The sequence below is a fragment of the Choloepus didactylus genome, chromosome 4 (genome assembly GCF_015220235.1).
Source record: "Choloepus didactylus isolate mChoDid1 chromosome 4, mChoDid1.pri, whole genome shotgun sequence".
In the NCBI taxonomy this organism is placed as follows: domain Eukaryota; kingdom Metazoa; phylum Chordata; class Mammalia; order Pilosa; family Megalonychidae; genus Choloepus; species Choloepus didactylus.
In genome coordinates, this window is record NC_051310.1 from 13,221,029 (window position 1) to 13,241,544 (window position 20,516).

Below are 20,516 nucleotides of genomic sequence, written 5' to 3' on the forward strand. Positions count from 1 at the left end.
AGCCTGGGAAGTAGGTGTCATAGCATTTCTGTTACAGTACATTAGCATCATGACAATAACACTCTAACAACACACCCATTTTTCTGATGAGGAAACTGAGGCTGAGTGACATTGATGACTTGCCGAGATTGTGTGAGTGGTTAAGTAGCCGCTCTGTCTAAGCTCCAGATTTTTAGGTGAAATCTGCCAATTTTTATACATGAGAAATAGATTGGAATTTTAAAAGGAGAAAAAAGTGCAGGCCAAACACCAAACAGGTCTGTGGACTGAATCCAGAGTGATTCCGAGTTTGTAAGCTTTGATCCAGCAACATATCTATTTTACAGATTTGGAAACTGAGATGCAGAGAGAGGGCATGGCCAGCACTGGTCACTCTCTGCCCAAAGCTGAGGGACCATCAGCCAGAAGAAGCTTCATCACCAAAGTGCAGAATTGTAAAGTCACTGGGAAGCAAAGCTGAGTGCAAGTGAGGGATAGCTGCAAAAATTAATGTTTACTGACCACTTTCTATGTTCTACGTGTTGTGCTAATTTATATGTTACATAATCCTCGCAGATAAATATTTTGTCCACTTTACAGATGAGGCAACTGAAGTTCAAGGTTAAGTCAAAATCACAGGTGAACCAGCACTTCAAGAAGGTCTGTCTCCAAAGCCTGTGTTCTTCCACTCCTAGCCATCTTCTTAGGTAGTGAACTTCCTGTCCCTGGATATGTCCAAGCAGAGCCTGTATTGATAAAAAGGTTCTTATTTTGTATGGGGGGCAGAATCAGATGCCACTGGAAGTTCCCTTCTGACAAGTTTTCTCAATGTCAGCATGACTGACATTTGGGCTGGATAATTCTTTGTTGTTGGGGCTGACCGATCCAATCAATGCCTTGTTGGATGTTTAGTAGCATCCCTGGCCCCTCTACTCGCCGGCTCCAGTAGTAAATACGCCCTCCTTCCAGTTGTGACAATGAAAAATGTCTCCAGACATTGAAAATGTTCCCTGGAGAGCAAAATTGTCCTCAGGTAAGAACCGTTTCTTTGAGGTTTTAACTTTCCCTAAGTCTATGATTAGATGTGATCTAATTAAGCTTGGGAGAAGACAAGGGAAGGGAGCCAATGCCTAACTGTGAATTCATTCAGGTGCTTCCCACACATTCTCTTAAATCGCCCTCCGGAGAGCACGATGAGGTGGGGCCATCAGCTCCCTTTCACAGTTTAGGGTATGGACCTCCTGAAGAGTTAAATGACTTACCCAGGTCACATGGCTGGGTCATGAGGATGGATCTATGCAAATCTAGGTCACAGGGCCCTGTGCTTTCATTTCATTCAGAATTTCAATGTGAAATAAACTCTGTAAGCATTTAATACAAGAGAGTATAAAATGAAACCAAGAATAATTAGAAAGGGAACACATAATAAAGTGCAGAAATTGATGAACTAAAGAGTAATGAGGACAACAACATAATAAAGACAAATGAACCCAAAAGTTAGTCTTTAGGAAGATGTTAATGAGATAGAAACACCATTGGTGAGGCTGATGGAAGAAAGATGCAAATAAACAAAATGTAGAATAAAAAAGAGAACAGCAACAGACACACCAGAGACACATAAAATAAGAAAATATTGCTATGAATATCCTTTACTAATACATTTGAAAAGTTAGATGACATGGACATATATCTTGAAAAAATATAAAAAGCCAATATTTGGCACAAGAAAAAATAAAGGAAACTTGTACAGACTAAAAAACATTAAAGAATTTGAAAAGCAAAGACTTCTTTCCCCAAAAGCCTCAGGCCCAGATGTCTTTATAGGTGAGTTTTAACGAACTTTAAAATAAAGGTTAATTCTGATCTCTTGTAAGACACTGCAGAAAATATAAAATGAGTGAAAACTGTCCACTTTGTTTTATTGGTTCCAAAACTCATAAGGGATATATAAGAAAGTAAATTCTAAGCTTCCATTGCATAACAAATGTAGATGTGAAATCTCCTAAATAAAGTATTAGTTGATTCCAAAAGCCTTAAAATAAATAATACATTATAATCAAATAGAACTTATCTCAGGAATGCAAGGATGGTTTGATATCAGACAATCTAGCAGCATAATTCACCAAATTATCAACCTAACGGGTGCAAAAAACCAAATAATTACAGAAAAACATCATGAAATTTAATACTTGCTTAAGATTAAACCACATAGCAATAAAACAGAAGTTTTCTTAAATTGGTAGAAGTCATGTATTTAAGATCTTCACAACCTTTATTTTTCACAGAGCAACTTTAAATTTCTCTTTTTGATTGGGAAAAAGGCACTGATGGCTGCCATCCCCACTCATCTTTAACACAAGACATCCTGGCCAGTACAATAAGAAAAACCAACTAACTAACAAAAACTTAAAAAGAAAGAGGGAAAAGAAAAATAAGATATGTAAAAAGAAATAACACTCTTTTTTTATCCAGAAGATATGATTATCTTCGTAGAAAACAAAATCAAAAGATAAAATATTAAAATGAAAAAGATTCAAGCACAGATGCCAGATAAAAGATCAACTTTAAAACATCAATAGCATTTCTCTACATCATTAATGGTCAACTATAAAATATAATATATATACAATATAATATGTAAAATTATTTGTAAATAAAATGAAATATAATAAAAACAGAGATTCTATTCATAATAGCAGGAAGTACTAGGAATTTATAAAAGAATACACAAACGTCCATGGAGAAAGTTTAAACACTCGTCATTAAAGGGCAAAAAAGAAGATCTGATAAAATGGAGGGACACTGGTACTCTTTAGTAGAATTACTTAGCATTATAAAAATGTCAATTTGTCCCAATTAAGCTATTGATTCAATGCTGGATTTGGGGGGCATGCAAAAAACTTTATTCTAATGTTTTTTTTTGGAAGAATAAATGTCCATGAATAATTTAGTCAACTTTGAAAAAGAGGCACAGATTCAAGACCGTCCCTACCCAAGACGCAGTAATGGAAATAGTACAGAATAGGAGCATTCGAATGGACAGTGGAACAGAATAGAGCTCAGGGAGTGACGTGTGTGCACACGGGAACTTAAGATACAGTAAAAGTGGCTCCACAAAGCACCCCCTTCTGGGGAAGGGTGGACAGTTTAGGAACTGGAGTCAGGAAAAGGGACCCACCAGCTGGAGGCCAATAAAACCCCAGATCCGTACCTAATACCATTTACAAAGGTGGGTTCCATATAGAATAAAGGCACTTGAAAGGTAAGACCATAATATCAATAGAAGATAACATAGGAGGACAGGTTCGTGGGAGAGGATTGCATTTGTGTGTGTGTGTGTGTGTGTGAAAAACACAAACCATAAGACAAAAACAATGAATGAATCTGATCACAACACAATTGAAGATTTCTGTTTGGTGAATGACATCTTGGAACAAATTCACAGAAAGACAACAAACTGAAAGAAGGTGTTTGTGATGTCTAACATGGAGGATATACCATATCCTAATAATCTAATATTGATTAGCAAAATCAACAAGAAAAAGATAAGAACTGCAAGGGAAAATTGGGCAAAGGATATGAACAGGCAGTTAACAGAAGAAGAGAGCACAAAAACACTCAAGGGCAAATAAAGAAAGGCACAAGCACAGCAGTAAATAGAGAAATGCAATTTAAAACAAGATATCACTCGATACCAACCAGACTGGCAAAAACAAAAAATAATCAAAGGCAGGATAACGCAAGGCTTTGACGGGAGTGCAGGATCTAGCAAACTTCGTGCAGGCTGATGCAGCCACCCTGGAGAATAGCCTGGCCAGCCTTCGTGTAATTAACTCTATGTCCACTGTGTGACCCAGCAATCCCACCGGGAGGTTACTTCCCAAGAAATACCCACTGGCTGTAGAAGGTGACACGTGCAGGGCATTCACCTGAGGGTGGCTGGGGCGGTTGGAAGCCACTCCGGCGTTCCTCCTGGAGGAATGGAGAAGGGAGATGCTGGGGAACAACTGCATGGAGTTAAGGGCTGCACACAGCATCATGAATGCAGATGTGAGTGAAAAAATAAGAAATGGGAGATCTGTAGCCCAGTACCACTCATGTAAACTAAAATACTTGCACACAAGTATGAAGGCACACAAAGGAATGCAAACAAAGAATGCTGCCCGTGGGAGAGGGGGACGAGTGGGGAGCGAGGATAAAAGGGAACAGATCAGCACATGGATCCGGAGAGATGCCTTGAGTGGATCCATGGCGAGATGAACCACAACTAAAGGGTATCATTCAAAACCTTCCCCCTCCTTAAAAAAAATGTATAGAATATATAAAGAAAATAAAGTCATATGCCATTGTATTGGAAGGGAATGGCCGGATTTCCCAGCCACTTGGCATTTGCAAGCCGCCTGTCTTTCTCCATCCAAGCTGAAGGTCTGATCCTGATTTTCTGTCTTCCTAGGGCAGCAGCTCTCAGCACCACAGCTGTCAGCCTGAGTTCTCCTGGCCTTGCGTGTCAGGTGGAAAATAGAGTCCTGGGTCTGCACAATGAAGGCAGATGGGTTGTCACAAACAAGCCCAGGAAATTTAACAAGAGGTGAAGCCACGGGCCCTCTGGGCGAAGAGGAGAAAAAATTCTCACCTGGCATCCTTGCCCACATTTGCAAACCACACATAGGAATGTTCGGGGTGAAAAGTAAGGTATCACTGTGTGCCTGTCATGGAAATCTTTGGGAGACACTGAGAATAAGGGGGTGGAGCACTGGCCTGTGAGACAGACTTGCACAGTTTTGTTTTGTTTTGTTTTACCCCCTCTCTCCATCCAGAGATCAAGCTGCTGACCCTGGAAGACGGAATGATGGAGATTATAAGAGCAGCTGTTACGGCTTGATCACCCACTTCGTGCCAGGCGCTGCGCTGGGACTTCCACTGATGTTGCTAATTCCTATGACTCCCATATGGGGAAGGAGTTTGGGACTCAATTTGATGTGAGTGATGAAGAAAGCAGATTCCTGGAATCTGAGATCGACTCCCCCTTCTCCTTCGACAGAAGCCTGGCCCTGATTCCTAAAGCAGAATGCTGTGTGTCCCTGAGTAAGTCACTCAACCTCTCTAAGCCACAGATGCTCACCCATGGAAGGTGCATAATAGCACCTGCCCTGCCCACGTCACAGGCTGTTTCGAGGGTCACCTGGGTCACGCCTGTGTGGGGCTCTGTCAACTTCATAGTGTCCTGTGAATGGAGGAAAGGGTTGATCATGTATTTTCAGGCATTGTGGTATCACACACGGGCATCGGGCTCACCTCCCTAGTCTCATTAATTTAAAATTGCTGCCCCCTGAATGTTTTGTTTCCTGTGCCTCTCCTCTCTCGCCTTTGACGTGTGATCCTTTTCCCATCACACACATGTTATTTATCCTTATTATGACTGACAACTACCAGTTACTCAGTATGCACTAAATGCCACACACTCTTAGACACCTGGACATGTTACCTAACCATTCCCTGTGTGTGTGTGTGTGTGTGAGAGAGTGTGTAAGAGGTTAAGAGGGAAGGGCCGGTGTGAGTGTTGGGGAGAAGGGTGACCATTGCTCACGGGCACTGAGCAGATCCACTGTCAGGTGTGGTCGACGCTGGGCTGTCCCTCTATCGGGTGCCCCCAGGTGGCTGCTGTGGGGGCGCTGGTGGGGCAAGGCTGCGGGTTCAGGAGACACCTGGACTCGAGCCCCCACTGTGCCGAGACCTGGGGGCCTCTGGGTGAGTCACGCACCCTTGGGAGGCTGGGTGTCCTCGACGGCCAGGTGGGATGTCATGTCTCCTTCACATGAGATGGTGTTTGCAAAGTGCCATATGATAGGCGCTCAGGGGACACTAACTGCCAGCTTTTGATGTGAAACCTTGTGCATTTTTCCTTCTCTCAGGTCCCTCATTTTTCAAAGAGAAAAAGAGAGAGGGAACTGAGAATAAAAAGTATTTTTTAAGACCCCAGTGTCCAAGCTCTGTGTTACCCAACCCCTCTCTCGGAAGCACCAGTCCTGAGGCTGACGTGGGGTCTGCTTCGCCTTGGGCACCTCAGATGGCAGCACGGGCCACAGCCTCAGCACATCAAGCTGCGCTGCCGCCCCCCAAGCTCCATCTCGGGCTCATGGAAAGCTGACCGGAAGACGGTCGGCACCACGGGAATTTCCCAATTTGTCTGAATAATGAAGTGTGGCCCGTTGCCTGTGTAGCCAAATATGAACAAAATATGTGTTCCATGCTCTATCCACCATTTGGAGAAAAAGAGCGAAAAAGCACTTGGGTTTTTTATGAACGCGCTCATGAAAGTGTGTGTTGTGTTCATTGACTTATTCCCTACCTAAAGCCCTGCTAATTACCAAAAGTTATGTTCTTTCAGGGTTGTGTTTCAGTGGCTGTGAGAACTCAGACATTAAATCTCCAGGTTTTTACCTTCTGGGGATTTCCTTTATAACAGGTTTCTCAACCTGGGCACACTGGACAATTTGGGCTCTGGGAGTCTTTTTTGGGGGGTTGGGGGTGCTGACTGATGCATTGCTTGGCGTTGAGTGGGGTCCAGCCTCTGCCCAGGCAGCTTCCCCAGCAGACACAGTGCCTTTAGGGACCCAGGGATATGTTTTAATTTCCTTAAAAATCAGGAGAAACAATGAATATAAAAATAAAGAACATATGATAATGTTGTTACTCACCTTAATGCCAATGCAGTTGTAAAATAAAAATTTTACTATTTTTTTTTTAATGAAAGGGCCCATGAAGGCGAAAATCTGTGGGGCCCGTAAAAGTCATCAGGAGGCTCCTCTTCTCCCCACCAAAGGCCAGTTGCCCCATCTCCTCATGGTGACATGGCCAGACGCCCCCTAAAAGAGGAGAGGGACAAAATCACCCTGATTGAGAACAGATTGATGCTTTACACTAATAATAATAAGTGATAATTATTTATTCAGTCAACAAACATACGGGGGTCTTGTCCTGGGCGCTGGGCACTGTGCTTGCTCTGGGGACCCTAAAAAGAATAAGGCATTATTCCTGCCCTGGGGGAGCTGCAGAGAAAAGCAGAAGAACCTGGCAAGGTTAATACAATGGCTAAGAAGAAGATGAGACAAGCCAACCCCATCACCTGGTTAGGGGCATTGGGGAAGGCTTTGCAGATGTGGTCACTTCTGAACTGGGTCTTGGTGGGTGAGCAGGAGTTTTTTGGGCTGAAATCCAAGAGAGGGTCCTTGGTCTGCCTACAGACTTGGAGGGGTGAAAGGGCCCCCTGGGGCCTGCTTTTGGGGTCAGTGAAAAGTTCAGAGATCCGGACATAGGACCCCATTGTAGTAAGTTAAATGGCTGGGTATTTAGTTCCCTAGAGTCAAGGAAATATCAATTTCTTCTCTAATCTCCTGAAAGATTCATTTCTTCTGTCGGCACCAACAATAACATACGACGTGAAATGCCCCCGGCTCTGGCACCACGTCCAGCCCCGTGAAGTCCAATTAGAAAATTAACGTTGATTTCAGATTTATCAGATTCGAGTTTTGACTTTTGTCCAGGGGAGAACAGGGATACCTGTGTTATTGCAGGCTTGTATTTCATCTTCTCGAGGAAGGAAAGGAAAGACACATGTCGTTTTGACGGGATCCAGAGCCCAGCTCTGAGAGAGGCGCCCTATTTTATAACGGGGCTGCTGTCTAGAAGTGGCCCTGCCCTGAGGATGCTGTTTAGTTTCTGGGCCCGTCAGGCCAGAGACGTGAAATAAAATGCAGCCAGCGGGCCGACGCCTGCATTTCCAGAGCAAGGAGATCTGCTGCTGCAGAGTTAAATGGTCTTGGCACAGTGTAAACCAGTGTTCAGCGGTGGGAAGGGGGCTGCTTACGAAATTAAAAATTAGCCTCAGTCTGCTCTTGGCCTTCTCAGCACACCCACATGGAGGGTTCTAGAAGCAATCAGATTGGGGCGATGGGGTTGATCAGGAGCCCCCTGGCTTCCTGGGGCTTTGGGCTGCTCCCTTCTGTGCAGGACCAAGAACACAGTAGCCTCTCTCCACACTCCCTGCCCCCGCCATGGGCAGCGCCACGCAGTAGAAGGAACGCGGATTTGGGAATCGCATCCAGCTCCATCCATCACTTTCTGTGTGAGCTGGTAGAACTTTCTTAACCTCGCTGAGCCCCCTGCCCTATGAAGGGGAGTCTATATCACTGCCCAGCCGGGTGGATGAAGGGGCAGGTCTGTTTGGGTTTTGAATCTACTTCTGCCTCTGGAGCCCATGACCTTGGGAGAATGACCTGACCCTGTGGGGTAGTAGAAAAACCAGCACTATTCTCTGTGCTTTTTGTGTCTTCACCCACTTAGTCCTCCCAACAAAACCTAGGAGGTGCATTGGGCACGCAGTGAGTGCTCAGTAAAACATTAGCTCCTGTTATTGTTTTGAATTATCATTACTGTGAGAATTAGAAATCATATGCATAAAGGGTCCAGCATGGAAGCCATGTTGGTGAAGAAGTGCTATTATTTATTGAGTTATTATTGGCTCCTTTATTATTGGGGCCATCAGCCGGAGGGGTCTGGACCCCTATTCATTCTGCAGGGAGAGTCGTGAGCTTTGCATATTCCTGTAAGGAAGGAGGTAAGCCTCGGGGTTCTCAGTTTGCAGATGTGGCTCCTGAGAGCGCCTGTGACTGGCCCAAGGTCACACAGTCAACTGTGGCAGAGTTAATTCCGAGGAGACTCTGGGCCGCCTGTGGCTGTCCCAGGTGGCCTTGATTGCAGAGGAAGCTTCCGCGGCCACCCTCCCACCCCCACCCACCCCGCTCCTTTGGCAAAGGAGATGTGGGGGCGGAACTGGACAGATGCCCTCTGCAGCCCCTCTGGGGGCCAGGCGAGGGACGGCCCCCCACCTTCCCAGACGCCCGGCTCACTGGGTGCGCCAGCACCCCCTCCCAGCCTCTCCCGGAGGCCGAGGGAGCAGGGTCAGGTCGCCCCCCCGGCACCATCCAAAAAATGAAAATAATTTAATACTTGCAAACGCAGCCCTCATTATCTGTCGGAGCAACCAGATCTGTCTACAAACCTGAGAAGTTCAGATTACTAACTTTCCAGACCTTTTTACCAACCCAATCCAAAAACAATCCTGGTTTTATAACTCAATAAAAAGGACTTGGCGCTTTAATAAGCGAGCAGGGAAGGAGGAGGGGGCTGCGAGGCGGGACCCGGGGAACGAGCAGTCCCGGAATTGGGGTGGGGGTGGGGTGCCGCCGGGCAGAGGGGAGAACCCTTGAGCCCAGAATCCTGGTCCGGAGAGAAAAACGGCCAGAACCGTCCCTGCGGAAAACTCACGGGAGAGGGGCGGCGGGGCGGGAAACCTCCTCCCTGCCTGACAGGCGGGGAAACCGAGGCGGGCCTGGGCGGGTGCCGCAGGCTTCAGAGGCGCGCGGCCGCCCTCGCTCCCCGGCGCCTGCCTGCCGCCGCCAGCAGGGGGCGCCCTCCGCCAAGCCACCGGGCGCGCGGGGTCACTGGGCTGGGGCGGGAGCACTCAGCCCTCCTCGGCGAGGGCTCCCACCCGCACCCGCTTCACAGAGACAAGCTCTGCTGCACAGGAAAGCCCCTCACACACACTGCGAGCCAGCGGCGTCACCTCCTCTTCTTGGGCAGCACGTTTTCCTGCAGGATTTCTGGGGGATTCCTGCACCTCGAACTCAGGGCATCTCAGAGGACCTTTTATCCTGCACCCGGGCAGTTTTTTTTCTGCAGCCAATTGCCCTGGGTGGGTTGCGGGGGCTGGGAGGGGAGCGTGGATGAGTCTGTAACTCTCAGAACTTAGCTTCTTGGCACCTCAGTTTTCTCACAGGAGTTGGGGGGGAAGGAATCTTCCCTTTGTAGGCGTGTGCATGGTTTTAATGAGGTGAGTGTGCTGAGCTGTGGAGATCTGCTCCTACACAACCCTGGGTGAGAATGGCTTCAGCCGCCTTGAGTGGGTGATCTGAACAGCCTTTTAATTGTGTAGACCTTTTGTCTCGGTAACTCCACCCAGTGGAATTGATCTTGGGGAGCATCTTGAACAAGAAGACAAAGATGTACGAATCGGGGGGTTGGGACTGCTGTGTATAGGTTTGAAAGATGGCAAACATTTGGCTCCTGATAGAGGGTTAAACAAAATAGGTGCCGCCACCCACTCCATGAAATAGGCTGCACCCAGTGTAGAGAATCAGGTAGATCAACCTGCAGAGGCTTGGAATGAAATCTAAAATGTATTATGTTAAATTAAAAAAAAAAAAAAAAAGATTGTGGACTGCTATGGGAGGCATTCTTCAATGTTTGGAAAATCCTAATAATACATGTTAATGTTTCTATTTTCATAATATATAGATAAATCTGGAAGATAAACATCAAATTGTTCACAGTGTTTATCCCTTGGGGATAAGTTTATGGGGGTGGTTTCAATCTACTTAACTCATTTTATGATGTTTGATTTTTTTTTAAATGCTGCCTGCATTAATTTTATAATCAGAAAAAAATGGTATTCCAGTCTAGATTAAAAAAACAAAACAAAATAGGAGAGTACAGAAACAGCTCTGGGGACACTGACCGAAGCTAAGCAGGTGCTCAGTAAATGGCCTTCTTGCCTCTGGGCTTCTTGACACCACCCCAAGCAACTGGCAGCTTTGAAATTTATGTGAGCATTTGCCCCCTCCTGAAAGCCCACAGGTTCAGCTCAGCAAGACTCGGCTAAATTAAAATGAAAATATATAGGCAAAGTAAGTTCCATCGACAAGGGAAAAAAGAAAAGAAAAAAACCCAACTGTACTTGTATGTAAAGTGCATGTTACGATAGGCTGGACTGGAAACCGTAAATTGGAAACACGTGAAGTTGCCCGCGTTGGGTGAGGGCTTGGAGATGACATTTTCGCACGTTGAGTTGGAGGCAGAGCCATCTTCACCAGCACCTGAGGACCCGAATGCAGCGGGCGAGAGAGTGGCTCCTGCCAACACTCTCGGGCACATTTGTGGGAGAAAGGAGCTCCTCCACCTCCCCCATCGTACAAGGCAAATGTCAAACAGATGTCCTCAAAGTGTGGAGAAATGAAATGAAAGGCACATTTAGGATTTATAGAGCTGAAAACCAAGAAACCAGAGGAAATTAGGGCCCTGATGAGCACAAAGCTCGCCGTGAAAGCAGAATTATTTTTTCACTACAGTGCTGACAAACTGGCTCCCAGATACCCAGGCACTCGCTGGGAGACCTGGAGAGGGATGGGGCCTTTTTTGATAAAGTGGTAGGTCTTAGCCAGGCATTCAAACCTCTCTGAGTCCGGCAGTAAGCTACCTGTCCCACTCCTCCACCCCCCAGCCCCGCACTCTCTAGCACTGCCTTCCTTGATCCCCTCAACTCCCTATCATTCCCATCCTGGACCCCCCTCCCCTGCACCCTCTGACCTTGCCAGCCTGCTAAGCCAGCATTTAAGCCCAGGGGCTGGCCTCTCCCATCTTGTTTTCCTCCAGGCTGAGTCGTACATAGGACTCAGTCTAGATCCTTCCTGCCTTTACAATGCCATTTCCTCTGTCCAGAATGCCCTCATAGGCCCTGAAAACTCCTACTCAACCTTCAAAACCCAGGAGAGAGATCACTTCCTCCTGTGGGCTGCCCCCAGCCCAGGGAAGGCATCTCTTCCAGCATTTTTTCCATCCTGTTGCCTTAAGTTTACTGGTGTGTCTCCCCCAGACCCCTTGTGGTGAGGCAGCCTAGAGGGGTATTCAGTGATCCCGACACTCTTCTCCTTCCCTGTGGCACATAGGATGCATTTTATTGAATGAATGAATGAATGAATGAACAAATGAGAAGGGGCCTCTCCCAGATGCCCTTTCTACCCTCCCCATCCCCCAGTAGAACATGATAATGTAAGAAAGGGCTGAGTTTAGCTTTCACATAAAGACCACATTGAATAGAGAAAATGGAGATTGGATGGAAGAGGTGGTTTAAACAAGCCCCATAGTGAGAGGAAGGGAAAAGAGAGAGAGCGCCGTGACGTAAGTCTAGAATCAGCGCCAGTTCCTTTTGTAGGAAAGGTAACCAGGGTTACTGGAATGTTAAAGAATGGTCAAAGGCGGGAACGCTCAGCAGGAAATTTAAACTGGATGAGCTCTCTGAGATAGGCTGTACAATTCAAAATCTCAAAGACGGGCTAGTTAGCTCTCTCGGATAGGCTGTAGCCTCTGGAGTACCCAGCCAGTGGGGAAACAGGGGAGGGACATGCGTATTAGGAGTAGGATATAACTATCGCCATGTTCTTTTTTTGGCGCCCCTGCCATGTTTCTGACTGTGTGCCATGTTTCTTTTCTCCTCCACAATGAGCATTTTTAAGGTATAATGCTTGTTTCTAACATGGCACCTTTGGGTGGCAGAAATAAAGCAATTCCAGGAGGGGTGGGGAGCTACCCTCTATCTAGACCTACTGTGTGCCACCGTTCCCCCAGGTACTTAACTGACATGGTCTCGTCTATTCTCCATTCCCATTTTGCAGATGTAGAAACAAAGCTTAGGGAGTGAAATGCTTTGCCCAAGGTCACACAGGTTTCCATCAGGAGCCAGGAACCCGGAGCTGGGGATGGAAGTGGGGAGTCCTAGGACCCTGAGCTGGGTGTGCTGGAGGCAGAAGGAAAGGGGTGGAGGAGGGATATCAAAACACAGTCAACAGGTTCATGTTCAGAAGAAAAACAGCCTGCTCATTTTAAGAGTGCATATTAATTTCAAATTCATTCTTTTCTTGGGAGCAAATGTCTGCTTATCTTCCAAGACCTTCCTCCCCCAGAATCCTTGAATTTGAGGTAATTTCCTTACTAATAGTCTGACAATTGCCCAATGATATTTTATCCTCACAGACATCCAGATGAGGAAACTGAAGCACAGGGAAGTGAATGGCAGCCCTAAATTCCCCCAGCTTATCTAGCTTGAGCAGGATTCTGAGACTGGGTGCTTTCCACCACCCTGCTTGCCTTTTACAGTTTGGGGACCCTGGCCAGGAATGAGCCTGGGAGTCACAGGTGGTTTGGCAGGTGCTGGGCACCCTTCCCTCAGAATGGAAGCCAGACAGGTGCAGTTCAAATCCCCCACCAGGGCAGCGGTGACTTACAAGACTCCATTCATTCAGTTAACCGGCACCCAGCAGGTGCCAGGCCCTGCGCTGCAGCCATGGAGCTTACAGACCACAAAGCACAGACAAGATGATTTTGGGAAGCCATGGTGCTAAGCTTTACCCCAAGCAACCCAAAGGATAACTGGATGGGTAGGGTGACCACTGCCTGCCAAGAGACCCCAGCCTGCTGCTTTCCAAGGAAAAGGAGCACACCTTGCCTTCCAGACCGTGGGCCTAACCAAACTGATTCCAAAGCCCATCCTTGGGGGTCTGTCTCCTGGGACTTCTCCTGGCATCCCAAGTGCTGTGTCACTCAGGGTTCATCAAGGAAACAAGCCACACTAGGCATCCCAGGAAAGGGGATCAAAGCGGGAGCTGACTTACAGGCGCTGGAGAGCTGGAGCAGAAAAGGGGAGCACTGAGCCAACCCCAAGGTGAGGCAGGAAGCAGCTGCCACTGAGGGTGTGGGTTTCGGGGTGTGGGGAGGACTGAGGTTGGGGACCCTACAAACCAGGAACTTGGAGCAGGAGCCTGTGGAGAGGGGATCGGACCTCCGGAGAGACGGTGGGATCTGGTACCTCCAAGGGGACACGAGGCTGCACCCGACAGTGGCGTTGTGGGGAAGGGCCACTGCTGGGGAATGGCTGGCGAGTGGGAGGGAGGCTCTGCCTTCTCCCCGCCTCCCCGGCCAGTCTGTCCTTCGCATCCCCTCCTGGCAGGCTCCAGCAGGAGCCCAGCTGGCTAAGGGGTCTGGGAAACGGCATTTGCAGGCCCCAGCCCTGGCATCCCTGAGCAGCACAGCCAGGTGGAAGGAAAGTGGAGAGAAACCAAATGAAGCCATCACTTACTAATTGTCTGACCTCTGGAAGTTTCCTTAATGCCACCTGTCAAACAGGGCTAGGCCTGCTCACAGTGGTTGCTGTGGGGATTACGCAAGATGAAGATGTAAACTGCCTCACGCCGGGAAACACTCACTGGAGAGCAGCGCTTGCTCCTCTTTTGCTTTTATTTAATCGAAAAAAGCCCAAGTAAAGTACCCGAGCTTTGGGATTTTACAGCTATAAAAGCACAGCAACGTTCTCCCACCTCCACCTCCCTAAACAACGTCCTTGCTTTTATTTTCTCAACATCATTTATCACCTAAGTCATATGTGTAATTTACTTTTTTATCTTATTTATTGGCCTTCTTTCCCCACTAGAACATGAACTACAGAAAGGCAGGGATTCTTACCTGTTTTGTTCTCCCAGCATCTAGAACAGGGGCTGGCAGGTACGTGTGCCATCAAAGATATTTGGTTGAATGAATAAAATAGAAGAACCTCTGATGGGCACGAAGTCAGTCTTTTCCCCTCTTCCTCTCTCCCTCCCTCCCCTCCCTCCCTCTTCCTTTCTTCCTCCCTAATATTTATCAATGGCTACTGTGTTCCAGATGTTAACTAAATCACCAAAAATTGTGTGCATTTTAACTTTTAGTTACGAATCATCCAATTGCTCGTCAGCCCCTTGGCCTCTGAGGCTGGATCCGATTCTGTCTTGCAGTTTGACCATCTGTGCTTGGGTCCCAGCTCCACCTAAACCTTGGGTAATTTATTTGCTCCTTCATCCATTCATTCAGCAGATATTAGCTGAGTTAGGCTGTGTGCCCCGTGCTGTGTTCAAGACTGGTGATAAATAGGTCCCTGCCCTTATGTGCTTTGCAGCCAATTTATTTAACATCAATTACTAACATCTCTGAGCCCAAGGCTACTCAGCTATGAAACGGGCATACCAATACCAGCTGTCAAGGTTGTTGTGAAGAAAGGCACCCAGACGAGTGACAGGACCCATCCTAGTTGCTGAGGGCAACAGCCAGGGTGGGCCATGGTTCATTGTGGCTGAGCTCAAGGTGGGACAGAATCCATTAATTTTTCATCTGGTAAACCTCCCATTGTGCTTACTTTGTTCTGTGTCCTGTTCTAAATTTGTTTGTTTTACTGATAGTATCTCATTCAACCCCTTCAACAGCCCTAGGAAGTAAGTGTGTTTGCTATTAACCCCATTTTACAGATTAGACTGAGGAAAAGTGAGGCTATATAGCTTGCCCAAGGTCACACACCCAGCCAAGGGCAGAGCCGGGATTCCAACTAGGCAACCCGGCCACAGAGCATGGTATACTAGGAAGAGCAGGAGGCAGTGGGGGTTCCACGTTCTGTAGAGCAGGAGTTGGGGGGCAGTCAGGATGGAAGTGTGGGGAGTGGGGAGAGGAGGCCGGTTTGCAGGGGCTTGAGACCTTCTTCACATCACTTTACATAAGATGGAAAAAATGACCAAATCCAAGAGTAGAGGGGGTCACCAGGGGACTTTAAGGGAGACTTGCCACTTCATTCCCACCCTGGTCTGGAGGAAGGTGGTAGGAGGGAGGAAGTGGGGGTGAAGAGCCCGTGGGGGGGTCCTCTATACCTGCTACTCCACGGGGCCTGTGGCCAGCAGCTCAGCCTCACCCTGGAGCATGGGAGGAGGCCAGACTCTCTGGCACCCAGTCCACGTAGCAGAGTCTCCAGGGTGTGGATGTGCACCCAGGGTGTGAATTCCCAGGGCAGTTGCACCTGGAGGAGGGGGGAGCTGAAGTCAAGCCCAGGAGAAGGCGGCCTCGGCTTCAAGGTCACCACCTTTGAGGGGCCTCCCCTGCCCACCTTCTTCAACGTATCTGTCCCCTGCTTCTCGCTGGTGGTGAGGGTTTATCTGTTAACTTGGTTATTATTGTCACCCCCTTCTCTCTGTTTCTCCTGTGCACACACACACACACACACACACACACCTGCAGGGTCTGAGCCCCCTTCAGGAAAGTTGACCCTCTGGTTCCCTGTGGACTGCCCTGCTTCTAACACAGTGTGAAATAGGGTAAAATCCTTGATTTTGAATGCAGAGTTTGGGAGACATCAGAAATCTCCTCTCTGGCATTGGTCTGTTCTGAGCAGTGGCCCTGGTGATCAGCTGGACCCTGGAACATGGATCCAGGTAGAAGGAAACACCTGGTATAAATGTATCTGTGTTCAAGACACAGTCACAGGATAAAAATAGAAAAAGAAATGGTGACCCCACGGCGGCTCTGTGCAGTCAGTGCTCTAGTTGGAAGCAGGGATATGCCACGGCCTGCCTTTGGGATTAGGTCGCTGCCACTGCCTTGCTGGGTGATCTGGGGCAATTTACTCAAGCTCTCTAAACCTCATTTTTCTTTAATTAAATTAAGTTTATTGAGATATATTCACATACCACACAATATCCATGGTGTACAATCAACTGTTCACAGTGCAATCATATAGTTGTGCATTCATCACCCCTACCTATTTTTAGACATTTTCTTTACACCAGAAAGAATCAGAATAAGAATAAAAAATAAAAATAAAAAAGAATACCTGAATCATCCCCCCATCCCACCCTATTTTTCTTTGTTTTTGTCCTCATTTTTCTACTCATCCATCCATACACTGGATAAAGGGCGTGCGATCCACAAGGTTTTCACAGTCACAACCCCTTATAAACTACATAGTTATACAATTGTCTTCAAGAGTCAAGGCTACTGGGTTGGAGCTTGATAGTTTCAGGTATTTACTTCTAGCTATTCCAGTACATTAAAACCTAAAAAGTGTTATCTATATAGTGCATAAGAATGTCCACCAGAGTGACCTCTCAACTCCATTTAGAATCTCTCAGCCAGTGAAACTTTATTTCATTTCATTTTGCATCCCCCTTTTGGTCAAGAAGAAGTTCTCAATCCCACAATGCCGGGTCCAGATTCATCCCCAGGAGTCATATCCTGTGTTGCCAGGGAAATTTACACCCCTGGGTGTCAGGTCACACGTAGTGGGGAGGGCAGTGAGTTCACCTGCCGAGGTGTGAGCCTCAATTTTAAAGTCTGCCAAAGGGGGAGAATATCTGTCTCATGACTAAATTATCTCAGAAAATTTTGGTTTGCATCTCTCTCCCTGCAAGAATCTTACTTCCTGTAAAGCAAGAGTTGTATCTTTCTTGTATTTCTCTCATTTTCCTTACCCACCTATATTCAGGTTCAGTTTCAAGTAACATTTATTAAATTCAGTTCAGTTTCTTTCATCCAATAACCACTGATGGGAAGCCCATTGTGGACTGGTCCTGGCAAAGGCACCGGGAGGGTAGAGAGAAGAGGGACCAGATCCCGGTGGTGGGGAGGAAGCAGGTAGGGGAAAACCAGCTTGAGAGGTGGTCATTTCAATACAATAATAGAGGGAGGGTCAAAGTTGTGCAGATCCTTTGAGATCCAGAGTAAGGTCATGGAGGGCTTCCTGGAGGAGTTGACACTTGCAGGGGATAAGACATTGGAGTTACTGGTGATGAGGGTTGCTGGTAAGAGAGTCAGCAGTTAGAGATTGTGTCCTCTGTGCCAGTCATACTGTGCTAAGCCCTTCACGTGAGGCATCCTATGGAACCTGCACAACCACTCACGAGGCAGGCACTATTTTATCCCCATTTTATAGATGAGGAAACAGAAGCGCAGAGAGGTTAGGTAACTTGCCCAGGATCACACAGCTAATTAAAATAGCTCCGCTATCATTTATTGCATGATTTTCATCCTCCATTTGCAAAGTTATTTTCCAACTATTATGTCCTTCAATATATTTCACCCATCTTGTGAGATTGATCCTTGTTTATGATCCTTGTTTTGCAAATGAAGAAAACAAGACTGGAAAGGCCAGTACTTGAAAACTCTCCTGCAGCTAACAAGCAGGGAAGTCAGCATTTGAACCCAGCTCCTGCCACCCAGAGCCAGTGACGACTTGATCACTCTGCCATCCTGCCTTTGAGCGGGTGACTCTGTGCTGGCAGTTTCCCTGGAACCCTTTACTTTTACATGCACAAAGCAGGTGCTCACTCATTTAAGAGCTGTTTATGAAGCTTTTACTCTGTGCAGAACCTGGAGGCAGTGCACCTCCCACCCCTGCCCCTCTGCAACCCCCTGTGGAATTTCTAGCTGCTCAGTTAACAATAGGGGTGGCCGCTTCTTGCACTCTTTCTGTCTCCTGCTTTGCTCAGTTGTCTGCTGATGTACTCACTGGGTGCTTCTGAAGACAGGAGTCAGAGGGCTTCCCCAGCCAAATGCTGAGCAGATGTTTTTCAATGTCAGAGGGGTACAGGTGGGTAATGAAGCTGAAAGCAGAGCCGACAGTCTTTGGGGCTTGATTAGCAGAGACTTGCACTATACTGCAGAATTGGCACATAAAATAGTGCTTGAGACCGATGCAGAAAGACTATAAAAATGTAGACAGTTTCAGTCAGGAAAAGAGAGGTTTCCCCAGCCTGGCGGTGAGGGCATGGTGCTGTGAGGGAGTGGAGAGACTTGGAGACCCAGATTCCAGTTCTACTACTGCCCTCACTTCCCCCGATTCTTTGCTGTGATCCTTTAGCCAACTTTCTTAACCTCTCTGAGTCACAGCTTCCTCATCTGTAAATTGTCTCATAGCTCAAAGGATTCTGAGAGGATGAAACAAAATACTGTGCATAAAGCCCACAGACCATCAGCGCCTGCCTCCTGGTAGGAGTCTGTGCGCTTTAGTCTGTCTTCTGCCTGCCCCCACCCCACCCTGCCCTCACCTTCCAGATCCATTCTCTGTGGCTCCATGCCTGGGAGGCTGCCCTCATGGACTCCATTACCCAGGCTTCCTTGCTCCGTGGACCCCATTTCCCAGGCTGCCTTACCCCGTGGACTTCATTTCCCAGGCTTCCTTGCCCCATGGACTCCATTTCCCAGGCTCCCTTGCCCTGTGGACTTCATTTCCCAGGCTTCCTTGCCCTGTGGCTTCCCATTGGCTCAGCCGATGGGCAGTAGCAGAGAGAGGCTGGGGTATTTCTTCCCCACTCCCTCCTTGCTTTTTAGTGCAGGTAGAATCCCTGTCCCTCTGGAATCCCGGCTCCCACTGGGCAGCCCCTCCACGGTGGTCCCAGCTGTCACTGGGCTCTAGGAACACACTCCTCTCCAGGTCCCACTTTGGCCCTAGGGGTGGTGAGGATGTCCTCTTTTGCTAGTCCTGATGCCTTGCCCCCGCCTGTTAACTCACCCTGCCATTGCACTTGGCTGGATTCCAGCTGCGGAATCCGCTGTCTGTTCCTGCCAGGCCTCTCCACAGGCCGTGCTCAACAATGTCAGTTTCTCTTTTCCTTCTAGTTCCAACTCTGCCACTAACAGCCTCCGTGTGATCTGAAACGGGTCCCTTCTATTAAAGGGGGTCGCTTAATTCCCCACTCCTCGAGTGCCCTCTCTCCGCTGCAGGATGAAAAGGTGAGGGGTAAACAGTCTGGCCCACCCCAGCCCATCACTCGCTCTTCTCTGTGGGAACAGGCGTAACTCAGCCGATGGTGACTTTGGGATGGGGTGGGAGGGAGGCCTGCGGTTGCCTGGCCCAGCCCGTGGCTGAGAGGTTAAATATAACTGTGTTTGGGAAGTCTTAGGGCTCCAGATTTGGCTGCAGATCCAACCCTCACTCTCCAATCAGCTTTTCCAATAAAGCGGACATTGTGGGATCTGCAATGACGTGATTCCTGCTTCTGCTTCTTCTTGCTTCCCAACTCAGGAGGGCATCAGGCAGCGGCCCTCTCAGTCCCCAGCACTGTCTCCTCTCTGAGACTCGTCACCTCCTCTGCACACCCAGGGATGCTCCTGGGTGCTCACCCAGCCGAGCTGGAAAGTTCTGCCGCTTGTGAGAATCGGAATGCATAAAGCTCAGGACTCGGGGGCTGGGGGGTGGGGCTGAATGTCCTGCCTTCCCGACAAGCCCCTCGGGCTGGTGAGCAGGTCTAGTCCTCTGCAGATGAACGGACCCCTCTCCCCAGCCCCTGGCTCAGTGTTCCCTATACAGTAGGTGCTTGGTAAATGCAGGTGGAGGGGTTGGTCCTCTAGAAAGGAGCTGCCAAGACAAGGTCAGAGGCACCAGAAGCTTACAGTGAGACAACTGCTTCCAAGACCAAGGCTGAGGAAGCAGGACTGGGAGGAAGAACCTCGGGCCATGGTGGAGACCTGGCAAAGTCTCGGGTCTCGGCCAAGACCTCTCGTTCTGGGAGTCCAGGGCCTGGCTGAGTTCAGCTGTTCACTGAAGAGAGCTCATAAGAATGCAACTACTCCTTGAAACCTGAGGAGAATCCACAGGCACCAGGAGCTGGAGGTGGTCCAGCTCTCCTTGCAGCTGAAAAGCAAATTCTGATTTTGGAGGGAGCTCTGACTCCTCCACAATTGCCATTGGGCCTGAGGATTCGGCTGCAAGAAACACGTGGGTCACAGGCCTTTGCAGTGACCCTGGTACATAAGCTGTGAGGGTGCCACTGCTGGCAGGGCCCTTAGGGTCAGCCGCTCCCTCAGGTATCTACAGAAGGCCTGCAGGGGGCAGCTCCATTCTGGGCTCCAGGCTG